General features: G+C 48.1%; 1 protein-coding gene across 2 annotated transcripts in view; it reads left to right on the top strand.

The window, feature by feature from the left end:
• Positions 1–12,819, top strand: part of VAC14 (Vac14, PIKFYVE complex component) — a 267,959-nt gene that overhangs the window by 218,645 nt on the left and 36,495 nt on the right. The window lies entirely within an intron of this gene.

The raw sequence follows: 12,819 nt of genomic DNA, 5'->3' as shown, positions 1-12,819 counted from the left end.
ACAGTCCTGGCCACTTCCCTGCTGTCTGCCCTGAGGTACATGTGCCAAGCAAAATGCCTTTGCCTGCTACATGCTGGCACACATGCCAGGGGTTGCCTACCCCTGATGTAGAGGCGGTTGCTGGGGGCTTTCTTCCTCAGAGGTGAAATGTTTGCCCTGTATGCTTAACGCTGCTGTAGTATTCCCTTCCCTTCTGTGTAGATTACAGGTTGCTATTTCCTTGAGACTTGTCTGCCACCATAATACAGGTGCAGCAGTGGGAGGAGAGGAGAGTAGTGCATGAGCAGCCTCCCTTCCTGGTATTGTACCTTACAGCATGGCTCTGGCACATCCTCTCAGCCAGGTGGTATAGTGCCTGTGGTACATGCTGTCAGGTGGCATTCTAGGAGCCAAGTCAAGGGAGTCTTCATTTTCCTAGACTGAAGTTGGGAGTGTGCTTCAAGTGCCAGGCAGCTGTGATTTATCAGTATGAAATGGATTCTGGCTGTGTCTGGGCATGGCATTGGTGGTTCTGTTTTTTTCAATGCCAGAGGAGCATGGTTAGGCTTTTGCTGTGTACTGAAGCAGGAGTGTAGTAGAGGAAGGGGTGGTTTTGTTGCCATTCACAGGGAGCATAGCTGGATATTACAAAATAAGGCTGCAAAGAGAGGGGGAGGGAGGCTGCTGTGAAACTATATGAGCCTGTTCGATCTTCACATCAAGGGGGCCTGTAGCTTCTGATTGCAGGGTAGGTGAATTGATCAGCACTGAACAAAGAGTTGATCTGTAGCCAGAGAATTTTAATAAATGGTGAGATGATCTCCAGGCAGGCCAGCTCAGCTTTTGCCTGCTCTTGAATTTTTTCTTTCAGTGCTGGTGGACCTTTCCTGGGCATTGGCATGTTGGGACATAATAGCTCCTTTTGGGTGCAGAGCTCAGGATAGCAGAGGGATCAGCCCTGCTGGATGATGTGTTGAATTAGCCATGTGGTGCATCCTTGACTTGCCTGGCTTGGCCAAAGGGTTGGGCATCCTCGTGTTCTGTGTACATTGGACACAACAAGCAGCCAGGATACATTCTTGGCTCTAAAGCCAGTTCTTAACCCTCCAGCTGAAGAGGATCACTCTTAGCAAGGAATAGCCAAGTGCCTTTCCTTTTCAACCAGCCACCAGAGAGCAATACTTGTGGTCAGCCAGTCTACTACAAGAAAGTGGAGTTGTGCAGACCTGACCAGGTGGACTTCCTGCTTCACTGGCTTTAGATGGGCTGGCTACCTGGGGCCAAAATGGGCCAGAATAGCACTTGGAGGTAGATTATAGGGGATGGGGTCAGGGAAGTTCATGTGCCTGAGCAGGGAAGCATCACATTGGCTGTTACCAGTACACTGGCAATGGGGCCTTGGTTCATTGTGGTTCACCTTCTGGTTTCTTCTAATACTTGTGCCAGAAAGTCCTGCTTCTTGCTCCCCACAGGAGGTGCTACGCTAATGGACTCAAACACATCCTGCTATGGTTTGTCTCACTTGCTGTCAAATTCAACTTCCAACCTTGTCGCCCTGGTGTATAAACTGTGCTCCTTCTGGCTGGCACCAGAAACCCTTTTCTACCTACCTTCTTCCTCGGAGGCAGTCACCTTAGTCATGTGGACCAGCACTCCAGCCATGCACCTTTTTCTGGGACTGAGGAAAGTCTTCTCTTAAACAGTAGACCTGATCCCTTTGAAAACTGTGTCTGAGTCATGCTTGTTCTGGGTTTGGGCTCCAGCCTGAGCAACATATGAGACATACATGGCAGGTCCAGCTATTGGGAAGCTTGTCTTTGCTTTCAAACTGTGTAAATAGTTTTAGGCCAGGGACCATAATTGACAACATTTGTTCAGTGCATTATGTCTTAACAAGCCCCCAATGTTTTGCTAAACAAACTTCCAAGGCAAGAGGCTACTTTCTCTGGGAGCATCTTCAAACTTATGCAGCTGTAAGAAGAAAAGTGACTGGTGCTTCTGTAGCTGAATTTGCCAAATAGTTTTGGTTTTTTGAAAAATTGTCTTAAAAGGACACGGTCAGCCTGAAAGCTAGTCAGGTCCTGCTGTCTTCTTTCTCCCCTTCCCTGCAAAAATGCGTTCTTTTTAGTTCCTGTGCCTATTGCACAGACCCATTTTTATGGCTTAGACATGTCCTGTGTCTTTTTAGCACAGCTTTTCACTTTCCAGTTGCTGAATGAAAGGACCCACACGAAAGGAGAAGCTGATTCTGACAGGGAGGTGATGACAGGGGCTCCATCCACAGCTCTGCTTAAATATCCAAGCAGCCAAAAAGTTAGAAGACTAAAAATATTTTGTTCTTTTAGCTTTCTCCAGCACCGCCTGTAACGATTGTCAATATAAAGGCACATCTGAGTTTTTTTTCTTTGGGGGGGGAGGGGGAAAGAGTAGGTGTCTTCCTGTGTGCAGTAATGCCATGAGTGGCGTTCCATAGCTTTGGCTTTCTGGGGCTTCCAGTAGAAGCCTATCAAGTGAGTTTCCAAAGGGTCAGCACCAGATGAGACCAAGTGCCAAGTGTGACACTTGCTGCCGTGGGTATCCCGTCTCATTGAGATCTATAAAACTACTTGTTGGCAGTAAGATGCACATCTGAGAATAAATGTCTTTAGAATCCTGGCCCTGCTGGCAGGGCAGTTAAAGCATCTGCTAGAATTGGCCTCTGGACCTTGGCAGAGTCAGCAAGTTTAGCCTTTTCCACTAACGTTGTGGAACCTTTGTACTGCTCTCCTGTTGCCTGCTTCTACTATCTGTGTCTCAGTACTTTAGGAGCCTGTATGATAATGGAAGCCATATCTACCTTCCTGCATAGCAGACCACTCCAGGAAGGTATGGCTCCTGCTTCCATGAGGGTGCTCTTGCTGGCAGGCATTTTGGGAGAAGAGGAAGAGGTTGGAGGCTGCGTTCCCAGCCCCACATTGTTCCACACGTGTGACTGTTCTCTTGAGCTCCTGAGGCCATCACGTGAGCCTTTGAATGGATTCTAGTTTTGATAGAAAGCAAGGAGCTGAGAGTATTGGCTAGAGCCACACCTAAAGCAGATAGTCCCCGTGCAAGCTCCCCTGACAGCACAGCCAGTGGCACTAAATTGGGCCTTACTGGGGCCTGTGAGCTCAGGAAGACAGCCTCATTGCATGACAGCTGGGCATTTACCCCATTGCAACTGGCAGCTGAGCCAAGGGCTGCCAGTTGCAATGGGGTAAATGCCCATCTTCTCCCATTTTGCAAATGTCCAGTTACAATGTGCATCTTCAGACTCTGGGTGTGAGTAACAGCAGTGAGGGCTTCCCTGCAACTCCTGGAGGTGTAAATCCAAGTTTCACTGTGGGCTTGTGCTAAAGGCTGCCCAGCTGTAAATGTTCATCTGGGCTGGGGAGTCCAAGGCAGCTAAACGTGGGACTAGCTACATTGCACCTTTGTGTGCTTTGGGCTACAGAAACCGGTGTGCCTCAGCCATACTAACCCAATGTACTGCTAGGCCTGGGTGAGCTTTTGACCTTTTCTGGTGCCCTAAGCTTCATTTGCACTGTAATGGTTAAACACAGGGCATTAATCAGGTGTTCAGAAGTGAAGGGCCCACATAGCCCCCTTACAGCTAACCACACAGATGTATCCTGGTTGCATCCTCCCTGGATGCCCCCTTCATTGCATGCTGCAGTCTTAGCCACAACATAGCTCAGAGCCAAGTAAAGGACTGGCCTGCTGAGGGGGTGAGGAAGTGCAGAGCTAGTCTTACCCAGCAAAGAGGGTGAATAGTGAAGAATGGCCAGATTTTGTGTTTCCTGCCATGGTGCCAGGAGCCTTGTTTCCTTCAGTACTTCCAGTGAGTTCTCTGGAATCTCTTCTGTCACTTGGTTAGTTTTAAGCCACCTGTTCTCCCATGCCACTTCCCCTCCCACTGCCCAGCCACTAGGCAAGTTTCATGTTCTACTTTGACCGTCACTAAATGGAAACCCTTCAAGGGAACATATCTGCTTGGGGTTTCCCATGTCACTGACATGTGATCTGCCTGTGGCTGTACAGATGGCTTCAGCTGTTGGCTGTTATTATGGAGGCTGGCAGCTGCAGCTGGCTGGCTGACGTGTGTGAGACCAGTTGTCCTCTCCTCCTCCACACCCTCCCCCAGCATTGCCTTCAGAAACTTCCCAGAACTGCAGCAGGACAGAGAGGTTGGACACACAGCTCAACCTGTGATAGTCCACGTTGAGGGGCTGATGTACAGGATGCAGAAAAAGAGAGAAGTCACTCTGGAGCACTGGGCTGCAAGTCAACCCAGCATTGAATGTGGCTCTCTCTCCCATTTCTGTTTGCTCTCTCCCCTGAGCTTTAAAGCAGATACTGACACCTCACGAACAAGTGTTCTCCCTCTCTGTCATTAGGTGTGGGCTTGATGTGAAGAGGCCATAGGCTTTGTCTATGAATATGGTATTGTGGGGAATAAACCAGCATCCCCCAACTAAGGAGGAATTCCCTGCAGAACAGATTCATACATAAGCCAAAGGTTTTATATGCATGTATATGGCATGAGAGATGTTTGGGGTCCTTGCTTGAGGTGTCTAGGTCAAGCTGAGGAAATTGGCATGCTCTTGGCCTTAGGTCTTGGAGGAGCCAGGGCTGAGTCTCACCTGTCATAACAGTAAGCATGAACTTCCCTGTGGGAAGGAGCACCTGATTTGAGTTGGGCAGTATTGGAGGGGCCAACTCCTCCTTGGCCAGCCTGTGTCAGGCAAAAGCCAGTCTTCCTAGCAAAATATCAGTTTATGGCACATGAATTTGGGGCCAAACCTCAAAAGTCTGAAGCTGTGCTTTTGCAGCAGTTGAAGGCTGCTTCCTTGTCCTTGCTACACCAGGGGCCAGGACTCAACTTAACAAACGAAGTCAATGACATTGCTGCCAGGAGTGTACCCAGGAAGTCCTGACCTCCTGCACAGCCAATAGGGAGGGCCTGGATTTTCCCAAACTTGGGGAAGTGTCACATTCTGGACTGCCCTGGATACGGTCTTCATGCTCCCAGGCTTTGGATCTCTTCCCCACCACACCTCTCCTGAGGCCCACAAGCCAGCCACTGGCCAGGAGCAGTCTGTGCCCTACCCCCGCCCACATGCTGCTCTTCATTACTGCTCCATCTGGAACCCCTTACCCTGGGGCCTGGCTTCCTGAGGAGCTTTCATAACTTCCACCCCCAGCCCCTGCTGTAACCACTGCGCCATAGTTAATAGAGGCTTGTTACTCATTTGCCATCCCCATGTCTCATGGGGTGGGCAGCGGGGTTCTGTTCTTCCCATTATCTTATCCAGAATTTGAAATGTAAGGAAAAGTGAGGGAAGGAAAGAGGAGCAAAGCACCGGAGCATCTTTCTCCCTCCAGTGAGTCTCACATGCAGGGGTGACGTGATGTGTGCTCTGCTCCTTTAATGGAAAATGTTTTCAGACTTCCTGATGCCACCAAAACTCCTCCTTCCTCACTAATCAAAACCAGGCCCAAAACTCAAAAGCAGTTTGTACTCAGACTCCCGCACGATGGGAACAAGGCGTTAGCCAGTGAAATGTCAGAACTTCTATTTATGGAAAATGAGTCCTCAGTTATGATCAAGGAGCAAGGATGGGGGGAAGGGGGGGCAGAATTCTCTCCCCCTTTGAAATGCCTCCTTTGGAGTGTGGGCACCTGCAAGGAGTAAGAGAAGTCACTACAGCTCTCTCTGAGCTGCCTTCCTGGCACGCTGCACGGTGTTTCCCAGTGCGGTTCCTTTGTCACCAGGTTCTGCTCCGTGACTTGCCTCCTCGCTTCCGAGTGCAGGGAGCACAGACACTGGCTCCCCGCTGGCCTTGGGACTGCTGGAGGACTTGGCCCAACTGATGGAAGTTGACAGGGTGATTGCAGGGGAGGGGCAGTGGGATTTTTCCCAAATGTCTAAGCCTGTGGGGAGTCACGAAAAGCAGGCTAACAGGTGGAAGATCCTGGTAAATAAGGAGTCTTTCTCTCTTTGGTCCTAAGGACGCGACTGTTTGATGGGTATTTGGGTCTATGAAAGGCTCCATACCCAAAGGTTTCCAGGCTGAGTAGCTGACTTACCAGACCCCTTGCATGGCTCAGGCTAGAGATCTGTTTGGAAATGACTCCTTTCTTTGACTACAGGTGAACATGGGAGTGGTAACAGTAGGTGTGCAGCTGGAAGAGCAGCTTCAGTACCAGATGTGTGTACAGAGACAGCAGGCTACTTCCATGGGTGTTGTGGGGGGGGCAGGTTATAGGACTGCAGGTGGAAAGTCCTGTCGTGCTGAAGCATGTGACTAGTTCCTTGTTTTCACTTGCACCTTCGGAAACTTCAGGTTCCTTCTTGAGGCTGCCTTGTCAAACTTGTTTCCCAACTTGCTTGTTCATGAAATTATTTAAGGGCTTCTGTATCCTGACAAACATGCCTAGGAATGCTGAGTTCTGGACATCTCAGTGCATCTAGTCTGTCTGCCTTTGAGACCTGCTCAGAGGCCATTTTGCCTTCAGCTGTCCTAGAAGGAAGGCATCTGGTGGCCAGTTGTGTAGGAAATTCAACTAGGTCCTCAGACCTGGTCCATTTTCAGCAGGGAGTTGGGGAGGATGCAGCCATCAGCTGTTAATCTGTTCCTTGTTTGTGCAGGGTCCAGAGCCTCAAAAGGATGCAAAAAACAATTGGAGGGAAGGATGCATTTTGAGGTTCAAAGTCTCTCAGCTGAAAAAGATTTTCCTTCCCCAGCAGTCAGTAAATACTCTTTTCACATGATAGAGAACTAGCAATCACCATCACCAGAGGCAAGGGCCATTTCAGCTCTGCACCCTGTGCTCTCACCTCTCTGGAAGTAGCTGTCTCTTTTAGACAAAGGAATTGCTGCCCAGAGCTATTTTAAACAGCAAGAGCCTGACTCATGGCATTCATTTTAGGTGCACTTAATCATTAACGTTAGTGTTGGGTGGGGCAGGAGGAAGGATATTTTTGTCCTGGACTCCAAAGCCTTGTGCATTGCTCATGTGTTGAGCTGACCTTAGCCAAAGCAGATGGGTTCAGTGAAATGGCCACAGCCTTCTTCTAAAAGTGCTTCAAAAGATCCCAGCTCCTGGCAGTGCCATGCTTACTCCTTCACAACTGGTGATGAATTTGATTCTGAGATTTATGTTGTCTCTTGCTAGTTCAGGTTGGACTTGAAGTAGCCTCAGAACAACTCCATCCTGGGACAGGCTCCCCTCAGCATCCTCTGTTGGCTTCTGTCTGAGCCAGCTGCTTGTGGCAGCTGTGCTGCAACAGCCTGACCCTGATTGTCCTCCAGTATTCCATTACCTATCTCCTAGTCATCACGGGCTGGCCTCTGCCTCCCCCTCCATTCTCTCTCCACCTTGAATTTATTTTCCCATTCCTTCTTTCCCAGCCAGCCCGCATGAAGCCAAGGGAGGGGGAAGTGTTTAATCCCAAAAACACATGAATGCAGCCGGTTACATAAGAATAATTGGTATAAATGGGCTTATTTATTGCCCGTTCCATTTCAACACAGCCCATAAAGAATGTTAGATTAGGTTACATAAACCTCCGCACAGAGAATCTTATTGTCAGCCAGAACTGTGTTACTAATTGCACCAGCCGAGCTGCAAACTGTGACTGCTGCCTCTCCAAGTCCCTGTTGCCCTCCCTCAAAACAGCAAAGCTGCTTGGGTACCAAGACAGTGCAGTGCAATAGGGAGAAGGCTAGAAAGTTACCAAGAAGCAATCCCCCCCAACCCTCACCCTTTGCACATTGGGCAAATGCTGGTGCTTTTGTTACCTTCCTCCTTTCTCCCCCACCATCTCTTACAAATGTTTTTCCAATGTCACAGTGAATTTAGTTCTGGTACAAGCCACGGAGGGGTGGCAGCTGTAGAAATGGGAGGGGGTGGAGTATACCACAGTGGCAGGGAAAAGCTGTTCCCATTTTTCTCCCAGTTAGCCTTCCTCAGTCGCGTGCAAAGGAGAACGTTCAGGTCTATTCCATGCCTGTCTCAGATTGCCTTACCACAGACCCTTGGGCTGGCAGCTTTCATGTAGGAGCCCTGCACTGACTGTAGAAGAGCCTTCTGGAAGTAGACTTCTGGGTACTGTCACCTCATCTGGTCCTGGAGCAACAGATCAAGAGATTAAATGTTCTTAATCCCATTACCAGCCCCTGGAGCTCGTGTGTTCCCTGAATGGTGCTTTGCAGAGTTCCAGACAACGTTGAAAGGCAAGAGGGCTTTGTTTTGAAAATGTAATATGCAGCAGATGGAGTCAGGAGTACAAGAGCTTGCTAGTGGCTATGTGAGTACTTTCATGGAATGACACCATGGTTGATGTATATGGGTACAAAAAACCCAGATACACCTGCATAGTCCACATCTCAGGCATGCTGATGCATTCGCCATCCTGACATCTAGATGTAGCATGGAGGATTGGCAGGGAATGCATTTAACATGGTTTGAGACTGATTTGTGTGCAATGTCTTCAGCAAAGAATGGTCTTTTATTCTTTTATTCCGTGGGAGTTGTGTAATGGATATGATGAATCCTTGAAGAGAAGGAAGATATCTATAAATGTTCTTCCCAGTCCATTCAGCTCTCTTCAGGTGCTTGTTGGCTGGCTAGGCACTGTCACTGGGCTATCGTGACAGCTGTTCTGTCCTGAAAGAAGGATGCTGACTGGGCACACACCCATGCTTTTGGAGTTGCCCTCTTCTTTTCTGCCCTTCTGTATCCCATCTTCTATCCCTTGCTTAATTCCTCAGCACATTTCTATTATTTTGGAGCTCCTCCCAGCTCTTCTTACCCTTCTGTAGTGTAGCTCAGTTTTCAGCAGGTATCATTACCTCACTGTCCACTTTCTCCCTTAAATCATTAATATGTTAAATGCCCACCCCTGGGGTAGCAGACTGTTAACCTCCCTGCACTTGGAGATGCCGCCATTTACTCCTAAGTATCCTTTGTGTTTTGAACCATGTCTTGATACATCTGTCTTATCCCATGGTTAGCTGTTTTCCTTAATTTTTTTTGTGATGGATCTTGTTAGAAGCCTCTTGAAAATCCTGCTGTGTTTTACCTCCTACCAGAGTCTCCTTCAGCCCATCTTGAGTTTTTCAAGAATCCAGAATAGGATAGAGACAGAATGTACCCTGTTTTGCTTTGACCTAGTTGTGTATCTATCCCATGAACTATGTGCTCCATCTTCAGTCAGATGCACAAACAGTATTCTCAGTACCCAGGCAGGGCTGAGTTGGGCCTCCTCTTAAAAAGGGCCTCTAACATAAACCAGTAGACATCATCTGTGCTTACATGCAGAGAGATCTGATGTTCTTGCTAAACTTTATAGTGGACAATGGGTATAGGTTTTTAAGACCAGAGGAACTAAGAGCTTGTGTTGTTGGGAATTGTAATACAGACTGTCCTAAAGTAGCGGTTAGATAAGAAAGGACCCAAAGCAAGTCAAGGTTACCTTGGGTACAGCGTGACCAGAAGGGTAGTTTTCTTCATTCTGAAAACTTGTAACCAGCACCTTGGCTTGTGCTTGAAACACCTGCCTCAGATCAGCAGTACATAAGCATACTGTTAGTAACTTGCGTCACTATAGCTGTGCTGTAGGTTTAATAAAACAGTGTCACTTCCTCTTTAAGTAGAGGAGACCCTTAGTCCAGCCTAGCTTAAAAAAAAAAGGGGGCAGTTATGGAGGTTCTGAATATTTGCATTGTCTTTTAGCCATGTGAGATCCAGGAGAGCTTTGCACCTGGCTGCACAAACTACAGCCCAGTTTGCCACCACCAGCAGTGTCACCATCCCCAGAGTAGGGCAGGTTTCAGGGGCAGATGGCTTAATTGCATAGGAGTTTAGGATAGGAAGTGAACACCCACCTGTGGCAGGAGGGAAATCTAGGTAGAGCTTACCTAGCTAAATACAAAGGCTGACAGCTTTTGTTCTGGCAAAAAGTTCCATGGGTGAACTGGAGAGCTCTTTCCAAGGATGATCCCTCAAGTAGCACAGCCACCAATGCTGGCTGCTCTGGGACCCTGGTTTACCAGGGACTTGAGGAAAGAATGCTCCTGATTTGATCTGCAGGCATCACTTTCTACTGCCCTGGAGTTTTCCCATGAAATCAGTGCCCCAGCTTGACCCTGCTTGACATGACAAAATCACAGCTGGAGCCTGTATGCAACAGAAGATATGTTTTGGATCCTTTTTCTCTTATTTAATCCAGAGCTGCCATGCGCCCAGAGTACACTGTTGGAAGTCAGCATATGCTGGTACCACTGCCTCTGGCAGCACAGGCACAGTACCAGCAGGCAGGAGGAAAAGTGTCCTCGTGACCTTCCCCAGAGCAAAGATCTTCCTGCAGGAGTACCAGCCACTCATTTCATCTGCCTCTTGAGAGCTCTTTGCTGACAGCCAGGCCAAGCCAAAAGCTTGCTAGCCTAGTCCCTCCCTCCAGGAAAGCACGCACTGCTTGTTTTGCCCACATATGTGTCACTATCATGCCTCCAGGTAGAATGCAGTTGCCAGTTCTGATTGCCTGATACCGGTGTTTTTGTGGGTGATTGGGGTGGAAGGGCATGGGGTCAGGAAGTGGCTGGAGTGCTGCCCATCAGCTGGCAGCACATCCAGCCCTCAGTCCTATTGTATCTTAAATAAAGAAGTGACCTTTCCCCACTTAGTGAGGGAGACAAATGGTTTTGTGAAAATACCTAACTCAGCACTCCCCCCAGCAACTGTAGAGATGGGGCAACCCATTTTTAAAGACTGACAGCTCATGGCAAGGTCTGAAGTGGTGTAATTGGTGATTGTTTATATATAGGCTTGGAAGCCACTGTCATCACTGTGCGAATCTTCCATCGCTGGTCAAGCCACCTGGGGCTGCGTCAGTCTAAGGATAAAAAAGGAGACTTGTCTGTAGGTCCAAGCTCTTCTGTTAAGCGCACAGCAAAACCAGTCACAAACAGCATCGCTGTTAGCCAATGCTGCTTGGAACCCAGGAGCTCTCATTTTAAATCTGTGCCTGGGAATGGCAGGAACTGGTGTAGTAAGACAACAAAATGTGGCAGGGAACCCAGAACCTTAGCAGGATTAAACTCCTCATGAATCACTCTGGCAAGCAAGGTTGGAGTGGTCTGCCCAAGAGGGACTTTTCTGACAACTTCTTGTTGTTTCTACAGCTGGTTAGACTGAACACCCCAGTCCGTGGTGGAGATCCCACCCTAAGCCAGATTTCACAGCAGGAGAGAAACATTAGATGGCTTAGCTGAGCTGTGCTGATGGGAGCCTTAGAAATCGTTCCCATCCATGCACATAAATGTCTTCCTTTCATTGTCATGGTCTTTAACAAAGAATACTTTAATGCATGTTGTGCACCCTTCCTACCCAACTCCAGGTGAATAGCTGACTGGCTACTCCTGAACTTCAGGAAAGAGCTGATGTTGCATGAATCGTCCCATCAAACACTGAATCTAAAATCAAACATATTGTTTTAAGCCTGTATTTCCTGGCCTCTGGCCCCTCCCCCAGCACTTCCAATGACCATGGATAAAATTCCTCTCAAGGCACTGAAGTGTTTGGATCATGGCTTCCCATGTCTCTTCAATATTAGTAAAGAACAGCAAAGGCAACATTGAGAAGTATTTCAGGTGTCTTCAAACAAACTGCCCAGAGATGCAGTCATTTGGGTGGACTTAACTCTGTAGCAAAGAGAACAAAACATCATCAAATCCAAACAAACACAGAGGAAAATGTGGTTTTTGGTTCCTAGTAAAAAATGTTAAAAATTTTGAGTGTGCTTCAATTTAAGCAGAACATTCTTACTGTGACCCAGATGATGCATCTGAGGGGCAACATATGAGCAGAACTGCACAGAGCTGGAGTTTTCCAAAGAAAATTGTCCGGGTGATAGAAAGTGTATCTGTAGGAGTGCGTGTGTTTTAGCATGCAAACAGCTGTGTCCAAGTGAACTGAGCACAAGCCTTGAAGTCAGGTGACCTGGATTCTGCTCCTCACTGTTACCAACTAGCTGGGGGGTATCCAGTCAAACACATTGGCTGTGCTTCAGTTTTCCCTTTTAAAAAGAGAAAGGAAGTCTTTACCTGTGTCTGTGGTCTTTGCGACAGGTACTTGGGCAAGTGTTAGAATCCAGGTATCAGGATCTGGTCCTCACCAATAGCCTGTTGGTCTGCACACGTCTACCTTTAACAGCCATCAAGCGAAATTCCTTCCAGCCTGTAGTAGGGGAAAATAGTAATGTTAAATGGTTGAGAGAGACGAATGAAAAGCCAGCAGCTACGTTCAGTAGTAGAAGCCAGTGCTATGATAGAGTTGTATATGCAGAGGCCTTGCTTCATGGCAGAAGGTAGGGGGTGCTATTCCCTGCTGCCAGACCAGTGTGCTCACACTTGGGTGTCTTCATGCCACAGAGAGGGAAATAGAAGGAGGTTCAGGAGAGGATAGCATCAGTGAGTCGGCTGGAGAGAGTCCCCTACTTCACAGGGAAAGGCAGGGTAGCAGGATGTGTCCGTTGGTCAAACATGCCCTGAAGAGTGAAATGGTCCAGTTCTCTCTGCAAGCATTGGAAAGGTCCCAACACCTAAGGAAGAGGGGTTGTTGGGGGTGTCCAAAATGATACAAGTGACAGTAGTGGGGTGAAATTAAGTACACAAGCCATTATGCTGAGTAACAGGCAACTTTCCTTACAGTCAGAGGTGTGATTTTTTTTTTTTTTTTTTTTTTTGGTCATAAGGGAGGGGGCGGGAACACACGGGGGTGGGAAGGGGGTGGGGCAAGCAAGGGAATGACGAGAAG

The sequence above is a fragment of the Gavialis gangeticus genome, unplaced genomic scaffold (assembly GCF_001723915.1).
Source record: "Gavialis gangeticus isolate Ggan-Ray unplaced genomic scaffold, GavGan_comp1, whole genome shotgun sequence".
Lineage (NCBI taxonomy): Eukaryota > Metazoa > Chordata > Crocodylia > Gavialidae > Gavialis > Gavialis gangeticus.
Note: the sequence above shows the minus strand (reverse complement) of the source record. Positions and strands in the feature narration are given on the sequence as shown.